Here is a 24,829-nt window from a genome sequence, read left to right on the forward strand (position 1 = left end):
AGAGGACTCTTGTGCTTCTTTTACTTTTAATATCCAGCTTTCATATTCTTTCTAGACCGATCAACGATAAGTCAATGACCACAGCAACGATAGAAAGACAGAGGTAGATAGAGAAAGATGGAGGAAGGAAGAGAGTATGTGTGTGGGAAAGAGTCGGGGAGAAGAAAGTGCCATACATCAAAAGCCAGGCAGGGTGCCAGCCATATTTTAATTACAAAGCTGTCTCAGGCAACTAGTGGCCCTCGCTGTTTATTCCTCAAGTCCGTCTTGTAAACCAACTGCACTGGCCGCCCGACACGCTGCGATTGGCGGCTGCTATCTGAGGGTCTGCTCACCATCAGGGTACCCTGCTAATTGGTGTGGCTGAGAGACTGGTCGTCATCCACCTCTCCCTCTCTCAGCCTACACACACACAAACACACACACTGAGAGAGAGATGTGGATGGCTATTTCGCCTGGCATGAAACAAAAGTAAAGCTTCACACCGGAAGCTGTGTAGCAGACCTGACACCAGGTCCCCCATTGCACTCACACACGTTTGACAAGGGTCCTGAAGAGAAGGTCTCGTTGTGTGAAGTGTAAGATGTCACGTGATGATTTATTACTGGACATCAGGCCATCCACCGGCGTGACTGGACCACCGACTATAAAACATCATCAAATCGAGGTCTTCCAGTCGATGGTAGGCGATAAAATGCTGCTGTGATTTATGATAGAGGGGTGTACTCCAGCCCCATCCACATCCTATAAAAGCTCAGGCGTTCACTCAGAGCTGTTGGAGCGAGGTGTTGCGAGTGCACACTGTTCTGTCAATTTGTTCAGCCTACTGCCTAGAGGAATAGGGTTTGCCCATTTTTAATGGACATTTTTTTTTAAAGCACATGAGGATAAATTTTGCTTTTCCCTGCTGTGGTGCAATCGGTGGCGCAGACGTAGATTGTGAGAGACGGGACGGCGTAAGGACGTATAAGCCACGTATCTGCAAATTGTCATTGACACATATTTGACTTACTGACATACATATTATTCATCCTAATATTTAAATCTGTTGTTGTCGTGTTTTATCATCTGAAGGAGAGGCACATAACTAGAGGCTAGTTCTCCAAAACACGATGCACTCCCTCGTTCTGGGCTTTCATGGACCTTCCGCCACAAAATGTCCGAGGATGCCGCAGGTCTGAGAGCAACGACCTCCCTACATCCGGGTTTTCTCCAGCACCACTCGTGTAAACAAATAAACAAGGTGTCATAGGACAGAAAGTGTAACACACAGACAATAGACAATACAGGCGCTAGTATAGACAAAACCTTCGTGACTCACAAAATTTTATTTCGCCTTTCAAAGAAAATTGCTGCCTGGAGAAAGAAAGAAAAAGGAAACAAAATAAAAACATCCCCTTATTGACCACGGGGAAGCGTGATGCCAATCTCGCCTGGAAACCTCCCGTGCAGAACAGAATAATGAAGGCATAAAACTGATTCACATCCATTCTCACACAAGAGGAATTAAAACTATAAACACGTCTAATCTACGGTCTGATATCTTTTCCATTCTCTCCTTTTTTCCACCTCTCCTTCTTTTCGATTTGAATATGTATTGTTTGGGCGCCACCGTGCTGTGTCGGTTTGTTTTTAATTCCATGCAACTCGATATGGCTTGTTCCCGCCCTTAGATGCATTCTCAGCTGTGTGGTCCAGTTGTTTGTTTTGTTGGGTTTTTTTTTTATTTGTGAATGTGGCTTCTGTTTATTTGATTCAAGGTCTCGTGAAGCTTTATAACGGTCTGGTGTTATTCAAAATAAGGTTGTGCGTCTTGCGTGCTGTCGGATGTCAAGTGGGTTTCATTGTGTGTGCGGGTGCGCGTGCGTTTCCGTTCGGGAGACCAGTCGTCCAGTGTGGGCGGATGGACCAGGGGGTCGGCTCCCTCCTCACACTTGTTATCATGGCGGAAGGAAGCCGCAGCAGCTTGGACCTCATTAGCTCTGGTAAATCCACCGTGGCCTCCCAGGGAGCCGGGAATCTTGTTATGTCACTACCGCTTCCGGTCACCTGCACCCTTCGGCCAAAGAAAACAAGACGAGGTGGTCAGATGTAGGCCAGAGGTCAGGGTTAACAGGAGAAGTTACCCTCCAACCGGCCTTTTGTTTGTCGAGAGCTTGAGCCTTCCTTGCAGCCAGCAAGAGGTCAGGTACCCGATGTGTGTCCAGCCCTCGCTGGTTGTTTGTCCAGCAGTCGGTGGCTCGAGTGTCCATGTCCAGCAGTGTTGGCTCTCGGTGGCTGGAGAGACCGTGGTCGCTGTGGTCGAGAAACAGACCAAAGACCGTTAGAAAATGATCGGCCGCGAGGACTTATAGCATCTCTTATGACGGACGACGATGACTAGGGAATGTTGGGGGAGGGAGGCGGGAGGAACCTCGGTGATGACGTGTTTAACGGCTTGTAGCATGGGGCGGCAGACGAGACTGGATGGCCAGGCGCCATAGGAGGCTGTGGTGGTGATGGTATTGAATTTCCAGAGTAGTACCGGAGCAGGGAAGGTGAGAAAGGTCAGAGGTTGAAGTGTATGATGATGAGAAGCAGACTTTGCATCTTGTGTGGGCATCTGGTCAAACCCAGTGTGCGTGCTCGTGTGTGTCTGTGCACGCGGACCGTAAGGGAGGTGACCAGAAGTGATGCTCAAAGCCAACTAGAACATAACGACTCATTTCATTCGATTTTTTTTTTTTGATGCTATCGAGAAATAGAGAACCTAATTAAAATGTTTGAAAAGCTGACAGACAATGAAACTTTCTCCCCAACACACACACAGTGGTTGTCCTGCACCTCGCGCCGATAAGCTGGACTTTGAAGTCGGTCTTCGCGAGGCTGTGGGCGATGTCATTATTGACCCTCAGCTTACTGCTGGAGGAAAAGTGACAGCGTGCGTGTGGTGTTGACCTGTGAACTCCCCCCTGCACGTGCTCTGGACCTGTCGGGACCAACTCCTCGGAGTGTCGCCAGCTACTCATGTATGCTGGGAGGGGGAGAAGGGGGTCAGTTATTAGGTTCGCTTGGAATGTCGCAGAGGTTGACGAAAGTCGCGGGGCTCCGTCAGACGACTTGTTAGGTGCTGATGGAAGTGAGTGAGAGATGGAGTGGGGGGGAAGAAGGTTCAGGTGATCATCGAGAGTGTTTACACGTATTTCCAGGTGTGTGTGTGAGGTTGTATCCGGACTATGGTGTCTCTTGGCAGTCATGAGTGTCATCTGTAATACTCGATGGGATCTGCTCTTCTGCGTGCTTTGTCTTCTAGAAAAGTCCGCCTTAAAATAGAAATAATCCACACTACCTTGGTCAACTCCCTAACGCTGGAAAACACATTGTCTGAAACTATCCTCTACTATAGTATAACCAGTACAGAGTATTGTGAGTACAATGAAGATAGCAACATATTTTATTCTTTCTTCTTCTTGTTTTCGTGGGGGGTACCAGATAAAACAACTGAGTCGTATTAATTTCCTTCGGCTGGAAATCTTTAGCTTATATCAAGAATCCTGGCTGATAACTATTTTGCGAGGTGTTTATCCAAGAAGGTATGTTCCTCCTCCATCTCTCCTCTCTCCCTCTCACTTTCCTTCACTCGTGCTCCTCCAGTTTCAAGGTGGTTAGTAATCGATGGCCACAACAAGGGTGGAAGGCTCACAGCAATCAAATGTCGAGCTTTGACGTGAATACGTGTTTGATGTACGTCGCATGTCACGTGGCCGCGCCGTCATGTGGCCTAACTACTTCCTGGTGGCAACATTAGCATGTGACTTGTCTGCCTCCACAGTGACTGAGCATGAAATAGGATGTCTGGTACATTACTGTGCAGACGACCTGGTCAAGTCTGACATCCTACCCGGGAAACGCACGAAACGGTCAGACTGACGATAGTAAGACTGTCGTAATACAGAGCTGGTTGGCCGGAGGTCTACTTGTAGGCAATATTTAAACTTGAAGTGTCCACCTATGACAGGGTCTTGCTGATGATTAGATGACTGACGACGATGACATGTGTCTGCTATCGGTCTTGGACGTCAGTTTCATTACCCTCCTTCCTTCCTCCTCCCTCCTTCACCGCCAACCACCCACGACAGCGGCCACCAGGATGCTGTGCACACGACCCTGTAGCAGTAATTAAGATGCATGGCCTACCTTGTCTCACACTGCAACACCCTCTCCTGTGGGCAAATACACTTTTCGCTTTCTGATCAATCGATTACTGCCACCTGGCCAGGTGTTTTGCCATCTTCATTCCGACATTTACACTCCATCTGTCTTCCCCCGTTAGCCGTTTAACCTGCGTCCCAACAGGTTTCACAAACATGCTTCACAAACCTGCTTGGCTTGTGTTGTCTTCATTTTAAATGTGTTTTATGTGGCTGACATGATGGTGATAACACCAGGGTTGGCGACGGGGCGTGTGAACTGATTTGTGATATAAAATAAAGTTGTGTTACTTTTGGGGAAAATTGACTGCAATGCACCTCTCTATTTAAAATTTAAATTCCCTGATAGATATAGCAAAAACTTAATACATGTATCTTTAACTTTAATGACAGAACAAAAGTGGTTTGATTTTTAAAATGTTATTTATGTGATGTGGCTTGATGGGAGAGATGTTCAAATGTTGGTGTAGTGGTCTAGTTAGAGGATATAGAATATTTTTTGAAACATGAGATCAAGATGCATTCATGCATGAACTGATTGTCTACAGATATACAAATATGTCATGCACGTAGTTTACTGGGCTAGTCTCAGTACAGAATATGTTTTGCTGACTCTACACCTCGGTCATTCAGCTGCCGAGCTGTCTGCTGGCCCAGTAAAAAGTAGTCCCATCAGTCCAGGTCTTTGTCAGATTCCTTCTCAAAAGGCTCGCAAAGACATTTCTTCAATGTTGTGAAGAGGCGGACAATGGTGTTTGCTATGTGCAACAAGTAAAATCCAATTTTCTTGGCCAAATAATTCCTCCGCAGTGCATTTCCCCAGCGCTTGGTGTCATACCGAGCTGGAAATAGTCCCAATGTCCAGTCATTTCTCACACAAAGCATGCAACTCTACAGGCGAGAGTTCGATTTCAGTGTGTCGTGGGATTTTTTTGTCCTTTGCAAGGTTGTTGCAACGAGCATTAAGTGCAATCCGATGTGAAAGATAACGGTTTATGTGCGGAGGCTGAGCAGATCAGAGCCTGACCGGACATTTTACTCTTGTCTTCTACAATTCCTCTCAAAAACCTAGGCCGCTGTCACGTGACTTCAATCGCCCTTCTCTCATTATCATCAAAGGAACCTTACTCAAGCCAGGTGTCAGTGCTCGCCGCTAATCAGATTAGACCACACATCATCCAAAAGAAAATAAATAAATAAAACCCAAAAAAGTGTAGTCGAAGAAGAAGCAGCATGTTAAAAAAATTCTATTCTTTGATGGATCAAACGAATAACCAATCAGTAGTGAGGTAGCATGGGGTCACCATTCTGTCACCTGGTGGTGCTTGATTGCAGACTGGAGCTTTTCGTCAATTACCTGATTATGTTTTATTACTGATAATGTCTCTTTGGTGTGTTACTGTTAACGTCCAACGACAAATTAAGTTGTCAACAATTCTCACGAGCAAGTTTTTTAAAAAAAAATTATCACCCAGCATCTTTCTTGTCGACTAGATTGCATTAGAAATGACAGTGCCATATTGAATTTGTACCAGCGTGGTTTATTTTACATTGAATTACTCTTCCTGTACCTGGGTGAAACAACGGCCAAAGGGGACTCCGGCAAGACTTGTGTTTTTTGTTAGTGTTTTGTTTGTTTTTGTTTTTGTTTTTGTTTTTTTTTGTTTTTTTTTTTTTGTTTTGTTTGCTTTTTTTTCCTACTACTCATGTAAACACACACATAATTTTGTTTGTTGTTTGTTTTGGGTTTTTTTTTTTCTTCTACTCTTTCATCAAACACACACACACGCCAAATGAAGCCCGCTCCCTCCATCCCTAAGCAGCAGGAGGAGGCTGTCAAGCACGCGGCCTGTGGCAAGATGGCGGACTGTTGCCGCACCGTGAGCTTCATTCACAAGCCGGCGGCTACTACAAACATGGCGGGTGTGGAGGCACGCGTCAAGATGTCCGAGCCTGCAAGAGGCCGTCAATATTTGTACACGTGCCGCCCGCCCCGTCCTCGCACTCCAGGGCCTGACCTCCAGGGGGCGCACCACGCCCAGCGAAACAGGAAGTGGGCTCTTGACTTCCGATAAGAGTGTCTGGAGGCGTCGTCAGGTGTTGGTGACACTTCAGGTGAGTGAGTGTTGCTGTCAGCCTGCACAGGTCGCTGGCTGTAAGCTTTACCTGGCGTGGATATTCGTGTCTGTGTGTGTGAGTGTGTGTGTGAGTGTGTGTGTGTGAGAGTGTGTGTGTACGCGTGCACCTACTAAAGGTTGGGGTCCAGTCTGGCCAATAAAGCCGTTGCTGGTGTGTGACCTTCCGGTCAAAGTTGCACTTCATTCTCATTGTTGCTCATCTTTCTGTTTGTTTTCTTTCTTTTTTTCTTTTTTTTTTTTTAACCTAGTTTGGGTACTAACCGCTTAGTGCATGCTGTTGTGTGTAATTATGAATAATCGCGTGCTGTAAGTAATTACTGTTGTTGTTGTTATTAGCGCGTGCGACGCCCAGATTCTCGAGGAGTGAGCGAGGCCCCGAGTCATGTGTTGACGACGTGACATCCCAGTGTCTACCCCGTGGCAAGAATCAATCGCTGTAGCACACTTATCTACAGTGTCACACTTATCTACAGTGTTTGCCGAGGCTCCACGAGGCTGCAGACATTCCGACAGACGCTCGACAGAACAACATTCACCGCACGGCGGCGCAAACAACGATGGCGTCGTCTCTTCTCTGAATGATCGATCTGGCCATTCGATCCCAGGATTTAATAAATAAGGGTGGAGGTAGGGTGGATGGGGAGATCGATCTGCTAAGTGTATTTAGTCGCCAGCAACTAAAATGCGCGATGCTTTAAATTTTATTTTTGTTGTTTTCATGTTTTGTTTAATGACAGCGCGGGAAGGAATAGTCTACGCCAACCTCAAGAATAGTTTTTATGATTAATTAATGTGATTCTTCGTCTCAGCCACACCTGGAAAACAAGGAAGTGCTTCAGTCATCGTCTACAACTGGTGCACGAGGAGGATCTTGATGACAACCGTCAGTCGTTCAAAGACGCATCGGCGTCCTGCCCACGCGTGTCGGCGGATGGGTCACGTGACCGCGGCGTGTGAGATAATAAGCTCGCTGAACTTTCCATCCTCTCCAGGGAAGCTGCTAGTTGACCGCTCCTCTGCTTCGATTACGCCGAGGGTGTCATCGTCGCTGATGGTGTCAATCGAGCGACGAGGGAGGGAAGGCATTAACGAGGGTGGAGGGTGTTCAGAAGAGGAAATGCCGCGGAGATGACAAAAACTTTATAAATATCTCGAGGGAGGGGAGAGAGAAGTTATCACCCCTTTGCCGGTTAATGCCTCACTGATGTGGCGGTTGCTTTGATGTTGACTTCGATCTTGACATGAGACAGTCGCGGGACGGATTGTTTCCTAATGAAGCGAATTTCATTACAATTCACTTCAATCCTGCAAAGCTCCTCCCCTTGAAGGAATGTTCGACAGCAACAGTATGTCGGCATGTGTGTCTGTGTTTCTCCTCGCCTGCATCGTCTTTGCCGACGACAGGAGCGCTGTAGGCAGCTTTTGATGACAGGTCGATGAGAAGTAATTTACAGGCAATGCCTCGTGGAGACTAAATGACAGCAAGCACTCGGTGCGGCGCGCGCTGACATTTGAACCACGCACACTCCGCTCCAGCAGAGCGACAGTTGAGGAAAGTGGGGATGAGGGGGGGGGGGTTAGGGAGGATAATGCCCCCACCTCATCACTACAGACTAGAGATGAGCGCTAATGATGTTACACTCCTTTCTTTGCCTAACCGGCCAAAGTGGCGACTGTCAAGATCGTTGTCTCCCAGCTTCACCAAATGTCAGGGTGTGGGGTGGGGGAGAGTCATCAGGCATCAGACGTCTGATTGATACGTGTGTGTGTGTAGTGAGAGAGAGAGTCTGTGGGTGTGAGAGAGAGAAAGAGAGAGTTTGAGCAGCGGCAATCATGGCTTGGTAGTTAAGGAGGTGGTGGCCGTGCATCATCATCATCATTATTATTATTATTTGTTTAATTGTGAATTTACCTCTTCTGTGAAACAGACTTTAGGTGTCCGTAGTGTATTCCGGATTGAATTAGTTTGGATTACCGACGGATGCGTGTAGTTTCCGCTGTCACTCCTGTCCAGTCACATCCTGTAGCACCTGGGCGAACCAAAGTCCGTGCGTGCGAGTAACGCACGTGCACTCATTCAATAGAAATAATGGGATTTCCCTGAGTGTGTGTGTGTGGAGGGATGGGGTTTAGGAGAAAGTATTCTTCAGGTGAGTGGTCTTGCGTCTGCATTTTAAAGTACATGTGATGCGAGATGTTTAAAGTGTTTGCTGTGTAACTGCACGGTGTTGGCAACGAGAAACGAACAGGTTTTTAATGAGCACTACTCACAATAAAAACACTCTGAGCTGCGCACACCGAGCATATTATATTAAAGCATAAAGTGAGCATATTATCTGTGGGCAGATGGTTGAAGCAATTCCAGTATTCCAGTAATTCCAGTATCCCAGCCTCCCCCACGTCCTGTGGTCCTGTTGGTGACGTCATCAAGATAGGATCCGAACCCTCCGTCACCGTGTCACCCTCGCTGCTCGCCTTCCTGGAGGTACCACAGCGACCCTTGACACCCAACAGGTGAGAGAAGTCGACTAAAACGGGGGGTTAGTGGGGTAGCTGGGGGGTAACGGGTTTCACCCTGCACCCCTAACGCTTGGCTGCGCCGCTAGGTGGCGTGCTCTGACGAGAAGCAGCGACGCGTGAGCGGTGTGCGCCACCGACGACCCGAGTTGTGAGTGAGGTTGGCAGACACGAAAACAAAGTAATTATTCAATCGATGTTAATGTCTCAGGCCTTGGCGGAGACCGACTGGTACGGAGGTGAGCCTGAGGCGAGTTGGCTCCCTTTACCCTCCTCCTCCGCATTCCTTCTTCACTCCGTGTGTGTGTGTGTGTGTGTGTGTGTGTGAGAGAGAGACAGTGTGACTAACATCTCATATAAGTGTTATGATAATAAAACAACACATAAAAATAGCGAGATGGAATATAATGTGCGAGAGAGAAACCTTTTATAGGGACATGATTTTTTTTTTAAAGTTTAATAATAAAACTGCGGGAATGTGAAATAAATAAGATGTATATAAAACATACAGGTGCGCGCGCGTGCTTGCTACACTTGCGGAGGTCGGACTGTCAGGAGGGAAGCCACTGCACACATCCTCTCCGAGACTAAACTCCTTGCGGGTGTTTTTGTTTCATTTGTTGTTGTTTGTGCGTGTGTGCCAGCGCGCGACGGGGACGGCTTTTGTCAATAAATCATTCACGCAGCCGCGGAGCAGAAAGAAGAGAAAAAGAGAAACACAGCGGACAAATAACAGGAAGTGGGGTGTTTAACCGTGACGGTAGTCGCTGGAGAAAAGACCAGGATAGACAGATCGGACCGAGCGACCGGCGTGATCGACAAGTGATAGTGAGTGAAGGAGGGAGCGCGAGCGAGGTCTTTTGTGCACGTCCACGTCACGCTTGACCGAGTTTCAATCAGTCGAGGGTTGAACGCGTCACGAGGTGTGGGGGACGGCCCCGTGCGGAGCTGAACGTCACTCGACTGGGGGATGAGGTTGATGATAAGACCGGATGTTGCAATACCGGGGGCTGGCACAAACGGGTGTGTGAGACCCAACCGCCGGGTATGATACGTGTGAAAGTAATACAAAGAGAGAGAGAGGGCAGTATTATTACATACAAGTGCGCGTGCTTTATTGGTGTGAACAGACGACACTTGCGCCACCTTTGTGCAGCTGTCACAGCGGTTAAAGTAGGTGAACGACCGCCATCAATAATGTAGAGATCGGGCAAGTCTGACTGACGACCCACTCTGTATGCCGCTGATGGCGAGCTTAGAGGTCTTCGACCTTTTGCTGTCGATTGATTCGCTTTGCAATGAGAGAGTTACAGCCGGACTGAGTGCCCTTTGGCCCCAGTGACGTCACGAGGGTTCAGTCTTCACTTGTTGACGGATAATTCACCTCGCTCCCTCCCGAGGTCCTCTCATCCGACCATCAAAGTTGGGGAGTTCCGGCGTGTACGTGCTGACCACCTGAGCCATAAAGATTAACTCAGAGTCGTAATGTCCGGTGTCAGGGACAACTCCGCCAGTTACTCCACTGGCTTACCTCCCTTTTATGATCATTCTCTTCCCCTTCCGCCTTTCACCGACGCTCGTTGGGGTTAGTTTGTTTGCATCACAAGTAGTGAGTACCAGGCTGGTGTGTTGATGTTTGTCTGTTGTTACCTGGGACAAACACCGGCGGCGTCCACCGGTAGCCGTGACGTCAGGTCACCTTTTGTTACGGTCACTGAGGAAACCAGGTAGCCAGGTTAGCAGCTTCCGTTGACCGGGACTTGAGTCAATAATGTTTGTGAGAGCAAGCTTGACCACACAGGGTATCGTCCTCGCCCGGTGGTGGTTGTTGTTGGAAGTTAGGAAGCACATTACATTGTGACGGCAACGCTTGGTCAACATTTGACAACTGCGGTCGCCACTTGATTTATGGGTGGTTTGAGATCTCACGAGCCACCCGTGTACTATCGCGTCCCCTGCTCACCTTTGTGCTGGTTGGGAGGGATGGCCACCCTAGTTGATGACAAAACATATTTTACAGAACTTTCTGTTTTACAAACATGCATCTCGGCACTGAGGGTCCGACTCGCCCACAAACCCCTCGCCAGCATCAGTTGGAAACGAGCGTTATCGCCGCCAGCTGACCTTCTCTATCACGTGACATGACGGAGCGAGCAAGTATCCTGTCTTGTTACATGTTGATGTATAAGCTTGTGCGCATCAGATGTGCGATAAGTCTCTAGCAAGGTATAGCGACACCTCTTGTCACGTGTTTTCACTTTACCTGTGGGGCTGCGCCAGTCTGACAGAAGGCTATCACAGTGCCAGACCTTGCGAAAGTGGATCGTCTCCCTTCATCAATGCTCCTTACCTCCCCTTGACGTGCCGCACATCGAGGTCGTGGGAATGCGGAACGTAGTCAGGCAGTGTGTTGGAGGAACGTGTCCTGCAGAGGAAGTTGCTGCTCTCCTCCTCCCCTACCACCACCACTACCACCACCATCACCACCACCACCTTATCGGATGTGGGAGCGACTACATTGAACAAGGGGGCGCTAACAGCGCGGTGTAATTAGGAGGCTGCCGTGTTATAAAGATGTCACACGCCAGGTCGTGACAGGGAGGTAACGCTGATTATCCACTTGTACCTTGTTGTGCGCCCCTGGATGCTCGCCGCCGTAAAGAACCTCACCACGTCAGGAGCGCCTCACCGCGGCAAGACATTACCTCCCTTCCGTCTCTCTGCATTTAAAAAAAAAAAAAAAAGAAAGAAAAGGGAAGGTGTCAGTTGATACGGAAGTGAAGACGAGAGAGGTGTATTAGTGTATGCTACCTGTTTGTAAGGTGTAGGTGAACTCTGACCTCTCTCCACTCGTATCACTCAGCCACCCGCGCGGTGCCAGGTGGGGGAGGGGAGGTCAGCACCGCCCCAGCCTGGGGGAGAACAGTAGTCGGCGGCTGTCTGCTCCTCCGCAGACCGGCATCCACAGAGAGGCGACGACCGCAAGCCCAGTACTGACGTCACATACGCGTAACAAAACGTCACTTAGAAGCACAACGGTGTCGTCACATATTTATTGGACTGTAGGAGCTGTGACGTTCCTCTTCTACCCCAGACTGATGAAATACCCGTAATGTGAAATAAACTGTCGGCCTCTTTCCTGTTAAATCGTCGAAGAAACTGAACTTTTATTTCTTCCTACGTCACTGTCTTCTTTTTTAACTTTATCTCCAAACTTATCTTTTACACTCGTTGAGCGTTCGTCGCGCGCTGTGCAAACTGTGTGACCTGTCTCTGAACAATTTGTCACAGGTAAAAATAAACCACAAAAATTTCGAACAACCGTATCGAGGAATCGATCCACACATTCTGTATGATGGAAAAACGCGCAGACAGAATCGAGAGTCTCGTAGTCCGCCATCGTAGTGACATTACCGAGAGTGACGGCCCCTGGCGAGGGGCGTCTTGGACACGTAGTATAAACTATAATCAAAGTGCAGATAATGTGGAAACTGTATCCAGAACAATCAGACTCTTTGTCTTCGGTAAAGCCGTTTACTCACCTCCAAGTCTTGTGTTACTGATCGCCTGACACCAAGAAAATTGCTCGACTGGTGTCTTTGTAGGACCGAGGCTATTTCGGTAGGTGTGTGTGAGTGTGCGTGCACGCATAAAAGGGCGTTCTTCTGTGTGCAAATGTCCAAACCCTTTATAGACTGGAGTTCAAACAAAGGGTAAAGCTGTACAAGATATGAGTACGAAACGAGCCGACATTTAGATAGGGAGCTGTATCATCTTACAAAAAAGCAATTAGTAATACCTTTTAATTATCTGCGATTTAATTTTTCTGCCAATCTTTAAATTGCCCTGATGCAATTCTTCTTCTTTTTTATTATCTTATTGTAATCCAGCTACAAGGAGGATGGCATGTTACATCAGTGTAGGGCAGACCTCTGAGGACAAGTGAGAGTTTTGGTGAAGAAGTCTGTGGAAGGTTGGACATGTCCTCAGAGTCTGTTTGTAGGGATCACCTTCAAATTGTGTTTCACACCTCCTGCCTGGGTGAAGTGTCCTGAAGATCAAAGAATCGGTTAACATGCAAATTCGATCGCTAACCCACCAACGGAGAAAGAGGTGCTATTTTAGTTAAAGATGGCAAATCAGATTACGTGTAACAAAAGTTCAAAGGGAATGAACTGTAATAGGTGCCGACTACTACTTCTCAACCTGAAAGTTTGCTTTTATGATAGTTGTTATTTGAATATGTATTCCGCTGACCCGTCTGATCAATTATAAGATGCAATACATGTATTACCATTCTGGGTGGAAGTTTACTCTCACATGGAGACACTACGATTTAAATACAGTTATTGAGGTCGGGTGGAAATGAGGGTGGATGTGTGGAAATGAGGGTGGATGTGTGTAAAGGTCGATGCAAACAGTGAGTGCGGTGGGGTGTGACAGTGTAGAGAGGTATGGTCGGAGTTTTCCACAAGACAAATGACAGGAAAGGGTCAGGTGATTAGATGCAGTGTGAAGCACCAAGGGAAACCACCGGCTTGAAGGGAGACAACTCGCGGCGCCATCAATCAATGTCTGATGGCGGCATAAGACACTTTGACTGGAGGACGAACGCGCAGACACTGGTCAGTGTTATTTATTATTACACCTGGCTGTTACCCGTTGGTCAGCAGTCCGTAACGGTCTCAAGTAGAAGCTGACGGCGAACACACAATAAACAGGTTGTAGCGGCGGTTGTTTTTCTGTTGTTTATCAGCTTAGTGCACATCAGTAAAGCCGATAACCCCGGGAGTACAGAAACCAAAGACAATAATAAACTTGATTGTCGGTCACAACAACGAGCGCCTCTTCCACTCCTCGCACGCGCATGCGCGTGTCTGTGTGTAAATGTGTGTGCTCGCGCGTCTATGATGTGTATATGTATGTGAAAGAGAAAGGTCGTGTGTACGAGTGCGCGCGGAAGAAGGAGTGGTGAAGTGTCACGAGTAGGTTCGGAACTCAATAAATCTGTCGTCCGGCCCGCGGTTCCATTTTATTTGAAGAGCTCTTCAAGGGGACTCACCGAGAGACGATTTCCGCCGACGGGGACCAGAGTGACGTGGATTGTTGTTGTGGCCTGTTATCTACTGTTATCTACCTCTGGGCTCACCACTGGATAGCAGCGTGGGGACGAGCTCTCAGACGAGCGGGCGTCGTGTAGAAGCGCGATGAACTCGTGTCATCGTGTGAGAGAGAGAAAATGCGGGCATGCGCAGTAAGGCGAGTGAAGTACTTTTCCACAAGGACAGGCCCCTGAATGGTGTCAGGGACTGAGCTATCTTTTGTATTTTTAGAGTTGTTTGTTATGGAGATACTGTATGAGATAACTTGAGGACTTATCCCGTCTCTCCCTCTCTCCTCGCTCAGTGTGATAAACTGTTATTTACGTCTGTTGTGTGCCGCCATATCTTTATCGTCACCTACAGGAGAGAGATAACATTAACGGCTTCACTTCACAGTCTGAAGACTCTACATCTGTTTGTTCACAGAAAATAATTATGCGATAAAACACAGTCTTTATGTCCTTTGAGGTTGTACATGTTATCAATGCTTGTGTTTAGTGAATGTCGGGTGGAGGGTGTTTTCCAACCGACACAAACACCGCTCTGATGATGATGTCCTGTCTCCAGACTATGGAACAGTCCTGATATCAGCGAAATGTTGGAACGCAGATATATTCTGTCGCTGGTTAAGTCTTGTCCCTGGGGTATTCTATCATCAGATTGTTTGTTACACCACTGTGTTGTTGGGGTGGCAGGGGAGTCACGAGGCAAGCTTTCGTTGAAGTTCGCCAGGTGTACGTGTAGCTCACCTTGTGGACAGTATACCAGCCTGCGGTCTCTGTCACCAGCGCCCTGATACCACGTGACACTCAGCATGCAGGCACTGGCAGTCGAGGGTCACATCGCACGTCTTGAGGTCATCGACGACATATGACGTCACGAGGCCGAGGATGACGCATCGCGTAGACAGCAGTTATATCTGCGTGCGTGTGTGAGTGTGTGTTAGCACGTATCCTTGCACTCAACCTACAGATGTCAAACAAATTTACTCACATCAACAGAGCAGCGTGTTTTTTTCATGAATCATGGTTAGTGATGATTATCAGTTGAGATCCAGGAAAATAAACGATCTGGCCGCAAGAGCGACGAGCTGTGAGTGGCTCATCGGGTGTAGAGTACAGAGAGCGGGGAAAACAAGAACCCAATCCCTTCGCCACTTTCACTGCCCTGACCAATGGGTGGACAGACCGAGGGAGGGGTCATTGTTGTTTTACTCCGAGTCAGCAACTAACGCCAAGCAGTCAGCTCTGTAAACAGTGAATGATCGAGGGAAGGAAAGAAATAGGTAGAAGGAAGCGCAAACCCGTAGCTTTGTGCAGTGAAGTGGAGCAAAACAAGCACACGACTGAGGTCACTGCCATGTTGATGTGGACGTGCTAGAGTGCATACATCTACAGAAATTTTTCACAACAAAATGCTTTCGTTCAAAAAAAAACAAAAAACATCCGTGCACTCGTATCCCCGCACTTCCACTGGAGGAAAACTAGGTTAGTCGTCATTTCCTTCGTTTTACGAGATGTTAAGAGTGAGGACGAGCAGTGTTCAGTCGACAGGTGACGGAGTAGTCTGAATCAACAGATGTCAGCAGTGCTTCACGTTTCCGCCACAGTTATGACTGCGCGAGACAACATGTGGACACGTGACACATGGGGGGGAGTGGGGGGCAGTGAGGTGAGGGGAGGTCATTCTCGAAACTATTGTAATCCAGTGCACAGTTACCTCATCTCTACGTCACACTTGTACATTCCCACCTCCGCCTGTCGTAATCCGCTACACCTGACGAACTATTATTTGTGTGTGGGGTGGGGGAGAGAGAGAAGGGGGTGGATGACGGCAAGGCTGACCGAGATGCACCCTGCGATAGAGAGAGAGAGGTCGCTGGGTGCATAGCAGGCGGTGTGACATCAGCTGCTGATTCGTCTGTTGGTGGACTCGGGGTGGCGGGGGCTGTGACGGGTTGAGGACGTGCGGGCTGCGGGTGCACGCGGTGCATTCAGGACCAACTGACGTCCAACGGAACTGTCAGCGCCGTTAACCCTGACGACAATCACTTCTTGCCTGTCCTCTTAATGTTTTATTTGTTTATTTTTTGTCGTTAATGGCCGCAGGCAGTACTAGAGCTTGGGGTGCATGCTTTATTGTTGTTATAACGGCCATATGTGACGTCACGGGAAGGAGGTCGTGGCCTGTTTTCAAACTGCACGTGGAGGAGATCTGCGGTGATTATATGTTTGTATTTCGTGGCGACATCTCTCGTCTGTGGAATTACTGTAATGTAGATGGTTTGGTGCCCAGAGCAACCCTTAGCACCATTTTCCAGTTTAACTTTTTATTTTTGCCGGGAGAGAGGCGGTTACAGACGAGGAGGAAATATTTCTGACGTTCAAGTGAATAAGTAATAGCTGTGTTCTTCCCTCCTTCAGCTGCCTTCCTCACTCCTTCCCCATACCCGTCTCCCTTTTTTTCGCGAAGTCTATCGTAGAGAGCTGGAACATGGAAATGTTTGGTTTTGCTTGTTCTTTCACAGCATTTAGTGGGAAGAAACTGGTGTTGTACCCCGAGCCAGAAACTAAGGCAAGGCTGTCAACCTGTAAACAAATGTCACATGTACAGAAACAACAGCATGTCCGAGACGAGATTTGAACGCAGGACAGCCAATCCACAGAACATATAACTAATGAGAGGGAGTGTGGACAAGGTGGTGTTGGTTCCCAACCAGTTTGATATTCACGTCTGCTCAATAGTACCAGGGTTAGAGCAAAGAGCGCAGATGCACGGTGGTGGTTGTAGTTAGAGATTACCTGTCGGTTGAGGTGTTCAGGCCAGCAGCACGGTTCTGTCCACCCCAAGCTAACCTCGATCCCCTTCTTCGTTTTAATTGAAGGCTTTGCTCACTAGTTTGTGAAAGAAAGCGATTAAAAAAATTGTCGTCTCTGTCCCCTAGCGCGCGCATGTGTGTGTGTACGCTACCCCGGGTAAAGTACATATCCGGAAGAAAATTGTGTCCATTGACCCTGCGACATCCCGTCCGTAGTACTTCAGTGTTAACGGGTACAGCTCGCACCCCTCCCCGACAGAAACAGCCACTGGAGGTTTTCAACGGGAGGGTAGGAGACTAGTAAGGATGGAGGGGTACAATATTCTACCCCTTGTCACACTACCCAGACCCATGTCCACCCGGTCACTGTCTCCTCCATCCGCTCAGCCACGTTCTTTCTCCTCCCCCTCCTCCATTCTATTCCAGGTCTGCCCCTCTCCCTCCACCCCACCCCTCGGTGTCCTCTCAAGCTGATGAACGGGATCCGGGTTAAAGGATCCCATCATTAAATTTCCCAGGGTTGTCTCCTCCTGTCGGCTTCATGCAAATACTTTCCCCCACCCCACCATGCCCACCGACCCCTCCTCTCTACCCTGAGTTGGGTTCGATGGTTGTACGTGGGAAAGGTGTAAGACCCACTATCCCCCACACCGTTCTACCAGTCGCCATCCATTCAAGATGAAGATTGTTTATCGACTAGAGGCGAACAATACTGTAAGTCGTCGGGACCTCTACCCAGTGGTGTTGTTATCCCGGGTACCTGGGTAGCAGGTTGTTCCGGCTTTCATGGCTGACCGCTTCTGGCCTTAGTAAAAGCTGCACGCTTGATTGGAGATGAAAGCTTTTGACTGGAGGTGAGGTGGAGTTGAAGTTGAGTAGCAGAGGACTCTGAGTAGGACCAGACAGCCTCGGGTGGATTGTCACGAGAAACGAGAGGATGTTTGATGAGGTTTTCTGTCAGACCTGACAGCAACTAGAGAAATGCGGCTTTGATGCCACACTTTCTGTACAGGTGACTGGCAGGTAGAGGCAGGTTTGGGGAAAGTTTCGACAGGTGTAAGCAGCTCCCTCTCTCTCTCTCATCCGCCGCGGAAGTGTGTCAGGAGAGCGAGGGCTGTAAAATAAATATCTGCAACTAATGGAGGTGGAAAGACGTCAGCGAAAGCTCAGAAACATGTTTCCTAACCCACTGGGTATCGAGGGCCGGGTGTGACCTCACAGGTCTGCCAGTCAGAAGCTAGGCCGAGAGATGTGGAGTCTAGAAAAATTCTTGTCTTTCTGCCAGGAGGAGCAAAACAAAACGTTTTTCGCAGACTTTCACAACCTTCACCCCCTCTCCTTCCTTCCCAACACAATCCTTCTGTCTTCTAGTTGTCACACATGTTTTTCAAGTGTTTTCAGAACTTCTGTGTAGAGAGAAACTACCCTGCCATCAATATTCTCCGTGGTATACTAGTACTCCACCCCGGGTATCAGTTTTCATTCCCTTTAGTGACTCAGAAAACCGTATCAGCTCTCGATCTCCCAATCTTTTCACGTGTAGAGAGAGCGAAAAGTTTTTCTTCATGCGCACAGACAGTATGATAGGGTAGATATCACAGGATATTCCGGGTGGATGAATAAAAGTATCTGTCAATTATACGAACATTAATACATGCTTCGTTAGACATGGGCGGCAGTAGTCCAAGTTTCCATAAAGAGGGATTCAAACATTTTCAATGCAGATGCCGATGCATGAGTTTCTGTCTGTGAGTCATCGACACAGGGTGGACGAGGTCTCCTCTGTCATCAGCTTCCTGAGCATTCAAGTGTGTACGGGTATGTGCTTCAGTGGAGAAGTCTGAACATAAATTTTGCCAGCAGTGAGACCCGCGTGAGTTCAACAGCTCAAGTGATCGAGCACCTCCCTTCCCCCACAACCACCACCATCAACAACAACACCTGATAACGCCTCCACCCCGACACACCGTACCCGGCTACCCAGCTATTCTCAAGTTGTTGGCCATAGAACTCACCGGAAGCGAGCAGTGATAAATTGTCAAGCCTAACTGCGCACAAAGAGCAGGTCTCATTGACAAACACCTTGTCAGCTTTATCACCGCCATCCTCTTCAGCCCCGCCCCTCCCTGCTCCCCCCATTCACACCGACCACTCCACCCTCTCGCCTTCAGGAACCGCTCAGGTTCAAACGCCGACCCCTCGCCGTGTGATTGTTTTCTGCCTCGTAAAAGCAAGTAGCGATCCCGAGAAACGACCGCAGACCGCTTGAACACTTGTCCATTCACTAGGGTAGACCAGATACCTCATCTTCTGAGGTGATCAGCTCCACAGATAAGCTTTCGCCTGCTCGAGTACAGTAAACACCTTTGTTCTGGGCCCAGGTATATGGCGGAGATGTGTTATAACAACAGAATAATAACAACAGTTGGAACTACAAAGGAAGCCGCAACCTGTTTGCCTGGATCTTGTTTTCCGCCGTGTTATGAGATCCTTGTTTACCTGATGGAGTCAGATCCTGTGACATAAGGTAGCCGGGTAGTCTGTGGCCGGGTAGTCTGAGTAACACAATGTAGCCGGGTAGTCTGAGAGTAATATGCTATGGCCGGGTAGTCTGTGGCCGGGTAGTCTGTAACTAACATAATGTAGCCGGGTAGTCTGAGTAACATAATGTAGCCGGGTAGTCTGTGCGTCATGTACCCATGTTGACGGCCATGTATCGTGCTTCATCACTACCCAAAACATTTTTTAACCACGTACGGAATGACTGAATGAGAACAATTCTCAAGCATTTGTTTGTTCTGTTTGGATGGCGGCCAGTAAGAGGATTTATGCCTGCGTCAGCAACTGCACTCAGCTGGTCACAGCTTCATTCCATCACGTGCATGCAGGCGCACGCTCGGGAGGGAGATTAGCCCCCTACTGACAAAGACCCTTCCTTTCCATTCAGACTGCATTTCCTGCAGGCACTTGACTGCGGGGCCCCTGCCATTGAAAAGTTCTGCGAGCGCACCGCTGGACTCGAATTCCGGTGCTAACGAACTTCACCCTGTCACACCCGCCCGCAGTATTTCCTGGCACGAGACGAGGTTCGTCCAGGACTTTTCGCTTTCATTGTTTTTATTGTGCACCCGGTTAGCGGTGTGTTTGACAGTCAGTGGCGAGCTCGCCCAGCCCCGCTCCTCCCGCAGTCGCTTGTTGAAAGAACTCGAGGCTGGCGGGTCAAAGGTCGCCGCTTATCAACCGGATGTGCAATGGGTTAGCGAGTGATTGATTGAGCTGATCGCGCGGGCCCCGGCCCTGACTATCGGGTGCTCGGCGGCGATAATGTAACGACTCAGCGGAAGTGGCTTTATGAGGAGGGTGGTAATTGCCTAATTACACGCGCTTCCCGGGGTGAGGGGCTGGTCGTGCCAAGGGGATCAGGGGGTGGGGTGGCTGATAGTAGCTGGCCAGCCAGCAAAGGGACTTCAGTGGCAGACCAGGGGGCAGTTGAGGGTGGAGCAAATGTGTGAGGGGGCTGGGTGGGATGCTGAAAGGCAAAAACGATTTAGAGCTGGACTGAGGGTCGGGCAGGGTTTGAGGAGGTGGTGATGGTCGTAAATATTGACGAAATGTCACTTGGAGGCTCTTCAATGATACAATGGTCAAGGGCTGGCACCCAGACAGTGAAGACTTGGGTTGAGAACTCTGGGGAGCACTTTCTGACTGTCACGCACACCTGTTCGCGTGTTCACAGGTGGCAGTCAGGCGTGTTTGTCCTGGTACTTGTATTTCTGTCTCTCCTACACCCCTATCCCAACCACTTTCCTATCAAACAAACCAATCAAGGGAGAAAATGCAAACAGTACCAACTGTACTTCTTGTACATCTTGGTTGTTTGCCTGGCCGGTCAGACATGACAGTTGTTGGATTCATCCGCGAACGTCTACACGCTTGTTCGACAAGTTTTTTTTTTTAAAAGTCTTTGAATAAGCAAGTGGAAAACAAGCAGCGAGACTGAGAGGTGAGCAGGCCTGCTGTTGACATGCCGCTTTCCTTTCACATTCTTAATGTCCTCCTCACTAATTGTGTACCCGGGGTACCTTTATCTTCACGAAGGGGTAGAGGGTGTGGGAAGCACTTTACAGGGAGATTCGATGGGTGGTTGGGAGGTGGGGATGAGAGGAGTTTGAAGAGCTAAAAGGAGTCCCCAGGCCACAAAAGCTTTAAAGAGGGTGAAGCGGAACACTGATGATACCTTTAGTACCCGGAGCCAGGGGCAGGTAGGCGCATCACGTCTCAGGTGAGAGGAGGGAGGCCCCTCACCCCCGAAACCAATGGGTCGGAGCTGCTTTGTGCAGCTTTCCTCCCTGATGTGCGGTTACAAGTGAACGGGCACCGCGCCTTGAACAGAAAGGAAAATAGAATGAGAAGAAATAGGAGCAGGTTGATAAACAGAAGGTCGCTTGTGGGGTACGCGGGTAGCTGGGGAGTAACTAGTCCTGGAGGTGGAGGAGTGTTTTCGAATGAGATGGTGTGCGGTGACAGCGGGGCCAGGGAGGGAAGGGTAGGGTGGATGGAGGGATAAGAAGAGGAACGAAGGGAGGGAGTCGGCGGTGTTCCCCCTGGCAGTTTGACAGGTCTGGTGCTGGATACTGGCTGGGAAGTTGTTAGCCCACGTGGGTGATGAATACTTTGAAGAGTATGAAAGTGAGGGAGAAAAAGAGGAGGAGAAAGTGGAAAGACAAATTATCTTAACGAACAGTGTGAGTGAGAAGACTTGGGGTAGGGGGGTGGTGATGTTGACATTGTGGCGATATTACTTTACAACCAAGTTATGGCGACTGGGAAAACCTGGACTGGCTTCCCCGATCGTGTCTTCCTTCCCACACATGAAGCAACAGAGCCACATACCAGCAGGTGCAGTGAGCCAACTTTAATTTAAAAAAACAATTAAAATATTGCAGCGAAGTCAACTGCTGTAACGGCATGTGACGTAAGGACGTCAGTGGAAGCGTGACATGCACGTGACGTACTGTCAGTTCATCCGCGCAAACACGTGAAATATGGCAACAGTTGTACTCATGGGGGGCGGGGGAGAAGATATTTATTTCTATGCAAAGTAGTATTCCTAACCCGACGACGACAGCCCATACTTTATGATCTCATTACATGTTTAACACGAGGGAGGAAGTAGCAGGCAGGCAACAGCAGTCTCGCCGAGAAATGCGAGCAGACAAACAGATTAGCTAGGGTTGAGCAGATCGTCAACTGTCCCATCCTGATACAGAAACATCGAACATCAACCTCGAAAAGGCTTTTGACCGAGTCTGGCAAAGGAAGCTTTGGCCTATGACACGCCAACTCAACATGGACGAGGGTTTCGTGCAAGTCACCCAAGCGATGTATAAAAGTTCAAAGAGCGAAGTACGGGTGGATAACCAAACAGGAGCTTTCTACCGCATGCCAGTAGGTATCAAGTCCTCCTCCATCAACATTTTTCTGGAAAGCATCATCGTGAAACCCTCCACACCTCTATTTTCGTCGTTGGAACCTTTGCAGAAGACATGAAAAGTGATCTAATAATTCTTCCTACAAATACTACATTCTACCCAAGAAATAATCCGTTATTGTAGAGGTACCCGCATATCTAACCCACCGATTCCTCATTTGTCAGTTGAACTGTCACACCGCTCTATGGTCAGGTTCACACATCGTCAGGTCAGAAAATGTGTCGGTGTGTTGGTGGGGTTCACACCAGATGCGAGTCCACAAGTACCTTCCCCCACTGACTGCCATGAGTCACGTGACAGAAGAGTCAGGGGGAGACCCCGGGGCTCCGTTCCTTGACGACCAGTGGAGGTCTCGTCAGCTCTCAAAGCCGCAGATGAATAGGCCGCGTGATAAGAGGTCTGATGTGCAGGTATGAATGCTCAAGCGGCCGAGGGGTAGGAGAGAGATTGAAATGCCATCAGCGGCGGTAGAGGGCGCTTTGACAAACCAGTGGCGTAGGAACCAGGGGGGCAGCGGGGGCAGCCGCCCCCCCAAGGAAAATACAGGGGGGGCAGGAATATCCTTTTGCCCCCCCCCCCAATATTTGAGACGTAATTCCTCACAAAGAGCAAAGAACAGAAGAAAGGTAGGGGAACGTAGAGAGGAGACGGTCATCACCGTGCGAGTGCGAACGCCGTTCACTGTCAGCAGGGAGTTTGCCCCCCCAACGCCGAACATCTTCCTACGCCACTGCAAACAAATGAAGTGACTGTTGGGATGTGAGGGGCTTGGGGAGAGTTTGGAGTGAAAGAGGAAACCTTCACAGGGTCCGCGCTTTCATTTCGTGTGTGTGAGAGAAAATACAGGTAGCATGATGGCAGATATTTTATAGGAGTGTATAATTCATTCCGGACTTTAAAGAACCAGTGTGTGGGATATAGAAACACCAAAAAAACAAACAAAAAAACAAAAAAAAAAAAAAACAAACCAAAAAAAAAACAAGTATCAGTAATCACCGACAAGTACCAGTGCATTAGCCACGAGGTAGCGTGCAGCTACTTTCCCTTCACTGGGCATGTTTCCCCAAACCTGGCAGTTAGTCTGGCAGTTAGTCTGTGACTACTTATCTCGAGGACTCAGGTGAGGGCGGGCTTTCACTTCTGCACCAAGGAAGTTTGGGGTTAGGGGGAAGGGCAGTGGATTAACATTAGTTTAGGGGTTTCGGGGTCAGGATATTGAGAGGAAAAGAAGATAAAAAAATCTTTACACCGAATGTTTTTTCAGTGGGCGACCGGGTTATTGACCGGAGCTATTGACTGGGGCGAGTTGGAGATGAAGTGAGAGAAGCGGGCAGTGACCTCAATCAAGCTCAGGTGGAGGAGAGGTTTGTCAAACATTATCTCATGCTGCTCCCCTCCAAACCACCCTCCTGCTGTTCTTCAAGTTGTGGCTGTCCTGCAATGTTCCCACCCTACCCACTACACCTGAATTCCGGGTGGTGTGTATCACGAGATATGAAAATATTTGTTAAAGTCGTAGGGATAGATGTTCTCGACAGTAAATATGTTTTGAAGTGATGACAGTCGATGCTGTGTGACAACTGTATCAACTCATTCTGTTGCAGTGAATCGCTGTAGTCATGCGGTGACATGTGACACAAGATAAACGAAGCGTGACATGGAGGTGACACTGTCTGTCAGTTCATGTCAGCGAGCTGTCAGTGACAGTTGTCTGCACCTGACATTTGTCAACTTCATGATTTGCGTGTTTACACAGTGTATTTACCTGCCTCCTGATTAAATGTCCACGACAGGTGTGTTTGATGCTGACTAACCTCTTGTCTATGACTTGCATGCAGCCAGACCACCAGCCTGCCATCACACCCGCCTCACGAGAAATCTCATTAAGGGTGGAGTTAATAGGCGAGGACTAAGGTTACCTGTTCTTGACAGGTTGTTCAACATTGTAATAATTTGTCTCGTGTGTGGGACGGGGTGGGTGGGTAGGTGGAGCCACTCGTCATGCCTCGCTTGGCAGGCCCGATGACGTCAGTAACCGAAATCTTTCTTCCTTCTCGCTTGCACTTTGGGAGGGAGCGAACCTTGCGCTACCTTGTGAACCGAGTGCCGCACCTGACAGGTAGCAAAGGTGTGCAGGCGATATCACAGCTTTATGTAGACTGGGAGTGTGAGGGGTGGACTTCGTGGAGAGTGGTGACAGTGAAGGATGGTGTGCGAGTGTTTATTTAAATTATCTCAATTTACACATTTACAGCGATAAAAGTTTTCCGTGAGATTGATTTCTTAACTCGCGCTTTCTTTTCCATTCTTCTTGTTAGATAAATCTTCTTCTCGCGGCCATGTTTTGTTGCAAACATCACCAAAGCTTGCTGTACACCTTCTGGACCTGATGTGAGACGAGTGCGGATGTCGAAACCTTCCCATCTGTCTTGATTACGGACACAAGTTAGTTTTTACAAACCCTGGCAACGTGCATCAGCGTTGATGAGACAGTGAGCACAGTTCACTCTCGCTATCATCGCCGCTCAACCGCTACCTGAGGAAAGCCGAGCCTGCACCGATACTTGACCTA

General features: G+C 48.7%; 1 long non-coding RNA gene across 1 annotated transcript; it reads left to right on the plus strand.

The window, feature by feature from the left end:
• The first annotated feature begins 5,954 nt into the window (after nucleotides 1–5,954).
• On the plus strand, nucleotides 5,955–24,085 carry LOC112570645. Its single transcript, XR_003100672.1, has 3 exons — nucleotides 5,955–6,305; nucleotides 8,675–8,842; nucleotides 23,522–24,085. It is a non-coding gene; the product is annotated as an uncharacterized LOC112570645 (long non-coding RNA).
• The last annotated feature ends 744 nt before the right edge of the window (nucleotides 24,086–24,829 follow it).

Source organism: Pomacea canaliculata, linkage group LG8 (assembly GCF_003073045.1).
Source record: "Pomacea canaliculata isolate SZHN2017 linkage group LG8, ASM307304v1, whole genome shotgun sequence".
Taxonomy (NCBI): domain Eukaryota; kingdom Metazoa; phylum Mollusca; class Gastropoda; order Architaenioglossa; family Ampullariidae; genus Pomacea; species Pomacea canaliculata.